Here is a 4,447-nt window from a genome sequence, read left to right on the forward strand (position 1 = left end):
GGGGGGGGGGGGGGGGGGGGGGATAATTTTTTTTGCAACATCCAAAAAATCAAGAGGGCGGTTCTTAGAACTTCTAATATTGAAAGTTGACAGTGTTTACTTAACTCAATACTTTTTCATGTCCATCATCTAGAGGTAAGAGACTTTGGCATGAATTTATTGTTTGAAGGAAAGTCTTTTACACATTTGACTACCTAAGTTTAGAACCTACCTCTATTTAGTACATCTCATTTTAAGAAATGCTCAGGGAAATGCTGTGATGGGTGCTAGAGAGCAAATGAATTTCTATTGTACGTATGAATTTTATTGAGGATATAATGAAGCACTCACGAGCATGAGATGTGGTGTAATAGTAGAGCATTCTCTATCACTATAGGCTTGCACCAAGGTTCTGTGTTAAGTCTTTATCTTTTCGCCTTAGTCATGAATATGCTTATAGGATGTGTACACGATGAGGTCCTTGGTGTAAGTTATACACTGGGGATATTTTTGTTAATAAGTAGAATATTGAAGTTACTGATTATTTTGGTGTCTAAAAAGTGATTATTCCAGGTATTTAGATTTAATTATTAAAAGGAGGAATTGCAGAGGATGCTGGGTATGTAAAGAATTAGAGTGGGTTGGATGGAATGGAGAAGTGCTACAGCAACTATGATTAGATTCTATATGGTTAAATAGCCTTCTATGCTCTATTGTAATGAGAATTCTTGGCCTTTAAATGACAAGATGTCGTGTATAAGATAAATATAGCAGAAATGGGGATTTTGAAATGGATGTGTGGTTGGCATATGGTAAGTCAAGAAATACGAGTGGATGTGGCACTAATTGAGCATACACTAAGGGAATGACAATGCAGTTGGTTAGGACAAGTTTTCTATATTCTTAGGGGTGATGCATCTCCAGTAGAATTTGTTAAAATGAGTAGAGGGCCAAAACTAGCATGACATTTTGTGGTTGCTAAGGAATTAGCTGTTTTGATTTTCCAGCAATCTAGTAATGGACTGAACAGAGTGGCAAAACATTGAATCATTGGATAACCCCAAATTTATGGGAACAAGGTTTGGTTTAGTTGTTAAAAATACATCATCAAATAAATGTATTTTTTGTTTCACGTAAACCTCAGAAAATATGTCTGTACAACTATGTGAGAGTTTGTTGCAATTAGAGTTTGTGGCACTAATGCACAATATTGCTTTAACTTATGAGGATGCATAATTATTTATTTGGACTTGTTATGTTAAATCAATCACACACCTCTTTATGACCATTCATATGCATGCTAGAATGTGCCCTGATACTTTATCATATTAGTGGAAACATCCTTAAGTACAGTGTCTGAGAAGTCAATTGCATTGGCATGTTTTTCTCACATGACGAATATCTAAGGCACCTGTACTTCAAATATTTTGTTTCACATGACGAATATCACTTCTTTTCATAAATGATCTTGGGGAATTTTAACTGGTCTATTTCCCTCTCTCTCACCGTAAATTAATGAACTACCACAGCAAAATTATATCTTAGTCTAATCGTAAAGCCTTGAGCCTGTTGTTATGTCGTGTTTAATGCTATAAAACATTATTTATTGTATTTTTTCTTCAATTTTCTACAGAGGATTTTTGTCTTACATTTTTAGAACTACAAATTGCTTAAATCCGTGGTGAGATTACAATAATCATTCTGAAGATTTGTGTGCTTATAAGTTTGTTTTCTCGAAGAATATCTTGCTAGCTGAAGGTACATTTTATCAAGCAAGTTGTTTGCTAACAATTATGATAATGTACCGTTGGTGGCTTATTATAGGTCGAGTGGGGTGCAGGCACATTTGTGCGTGCATTTGATAGTGTGCCATGATAAAAATGGGTTTTAAATGAAACATGTCTTTATTTTATATGTAAGGTCTGTTCCAGGAGTAAAAAGTTTATTCTCATTTCCGAATTTGAAGTTTCTGCAATTCTTCCGCAAAAGATATATCTAGACTGTCAATTCCATTTGTTGGACATGTATTTTGATGATTATTATCAAGAGTAGTAGCAAGTATCTACCCTAGAATTGTAAAGATAGTATAGTTTTATAAATCCATTGCTGACTGATACTTCAGGTAAAAAACACTAGTGGTCACTAAAAGTTTGAGTGAAATTTCATGATGCTCACTTTACTTTTCTTTCAAGTTAGTCATTGAAATTATATGTTTGCCATTTGGTCATTTGGTACTGACGCTGCAGCATAGTTGGCGGCTTAATTGATTTTTTCCACCTTTTTAATGGATGGAGCCTCCGAGTTGTAACAAAGTTCCAAGTTCAATGACCAACATGAAATTTCATTAGAATTAGAGTGGCCAACAATATATGTAACCACATACGACATACTTACAATGTAACTGAAATTCTCCTTTACAGATTGTCGGGCAAATGACAGCAGAGCAAAGAAAGGTTCTCCTCTTCTTCTGGACGTCAATAAAATATTTACCTGTTGAAGGTTTTAGTGGCTTGGCTTCCCGGCTATACATCTACAAGACGTCAGAGTCCTATGATCTCTTGCCTTCCTCTCACACATGCTTCTACCGGTTGTGTTTTCCGGCTTATCCTTCTATTGCTGACATGCAAGATCGTTTTCGTATCATCACTCAGGAGCATGTGGGTTGCAGCTTTGGTACTTGGTGATATTTCAGCTAGCTTTCAATTGCACATAACAGATTTCTGGTAACTTGTACAGAGTAGGATAATCTTATCTATTTTGGTCCTTGAGTTTGACTATGTAAGCAGGAGATGTTCCCGTTGTGTTTTCGGGTTTAAAGATTGTAATTTTCAATTTCCATTTTTGTCAGCCCTCAAAAATAGGTTTAATATATATATATTGATAAATAATGGATAGAAGGATGAAATTTTCCTGTGCATTTCTGGCTTTCTTCTATTTGGTCTTGAGCTTTGTAATTAATGCAAGCCCAACTATTTTGGGCTTCCTCCATTTTGCCTTTGTAGCCTGGGCCATAGGGTATTTTGACATGGTGGAAATTACCAGGACCAAGGGCACGTTTGATTGTAAGTATGAAATTTGTTTGGAAAGAAAATAAATTTAAAATAATTCAATTATCTAGAACTTATTTAAATGAAAGTTGTCAATTAAATGTGTTTGGTTGATTTAATTTTCAACTTATAAATATTATACTTGTCATTTTTATTGATGGATAGATGAGAAAGAAAGAGTGATTCCTTGTAAACATAAAATTCTACTTTTCCTAAAGAAAATATTTTCTTCGATTTTGAAAAAAATATGGATAGGTGATCAAAAGTAGGAAAATGTTTTTCATGAAAAAAATGTCAATCAAATAGTACAAAGTTAAGAATTCAGGTGAAAAATGTATTTTCCTTGAAAAATATTGACAATTAAACACATCTTAAATGTTTTAAGATTTCAATTCATAATTAAGAGATACAAATGGTTTTTTTTTTTTTGATAAGCTATAATTAAAATTTTAAATATTATTAATAATATTATAAAATTAAATTAATTAACACAACTCATCCACCCCACTTCATTCGCAAACCCTGAAGTTATATTTATTCCTCCCTCTCCTTTCTTTGTCTATATCTCACCCATTTTCTTTCAACTTCCTCTCCCAACTTAATACACTCTTCGTCAATCGTTCTAGTCGGAGAGCGCGGCCATCAAAGAGCGTCTCTCTATCATCTTCATTGTGAGCGTGACCGATGAAGCCATTTCTTAACTGCAAATTGCGCTTGTAATGACCCAGATCGTCGGAAGCTCTACAAATCTATGGTAAAGTCATTCCTTCACTGTGAACGCCACGAAGGCTTTGCATATCATGGCTACAATGGCGTAGATCGCAATGGTGATGGCAGAAATCATGGCTGCAATGATACAAATCGAGATGTTTTTTTAACTTGTTGGATGGGTGGTTGTGGTTTCCATATTTTGGTGGTTTTGGGATGGCGGTGGTATTGTTGCCAGTTATGGTGATGTATTAACAGTGATGGTGGCATTAGAGGCGACGATTCATGTGGTGGTAGCATTGGTGGAGGTAGTCAGATTTTGTTGGTTTTTGGAATGTTTTTTGTAAGTGCTGATGCAGATGGACTTTGGCACTTGTGTGGTAATGGATCTAGCATTGTTGGCAATGGTAAGGTGGTGATCACAAAAGGTTGTGGTGCAGGCGGTGGAGACGAAGGCAGTTTAGTGAAACCAAAAGTGTTTATGACCAATAAATTGGATGATTGTAATCAGCAAATTGAATAATTTGTGATGAATATACAATGTGACCTAAAAAATGTGATTGTGGCTAACAATTTATTAAATTGTGAACGAGAAATAGCTTATGACCAATTAACTTGATAATTTATAACTTTTACAGAAGTTGTGATTTATAAAATTTATAATTTGTAATTGATAAATGAATTGTAACCCATGAACATTTTGATTTTATGGC

At 34.6% G+C, this 4,447-nt stretch overlaps 1 pseudogene; it reads left to right on the top strand.

Moving 5' to 3' along the window:
- Positions 1–2,896, top strand: part of LOC111407164 — a 12,087-nt pseudogene extending 9,191 nt beyond the window's left edge.
- The last annotated feature ends 1,551 nt before the right edge of the window (positions 2,897–4,447 follow it).

Source organism: Olea europaea, chromosome 13 (assembly GCF_002742605.1).
Source record: "Olea europaea var. sylvestris chromosome 13, O_europaea_v1, whole genome shotgun sequence".
Lineage (NCBI taxonomy): Eukaryota > Viridiplantae > Streptophyta > Magnoliopsida > Lamiales > Oleaceae > Olea > Olea europaea.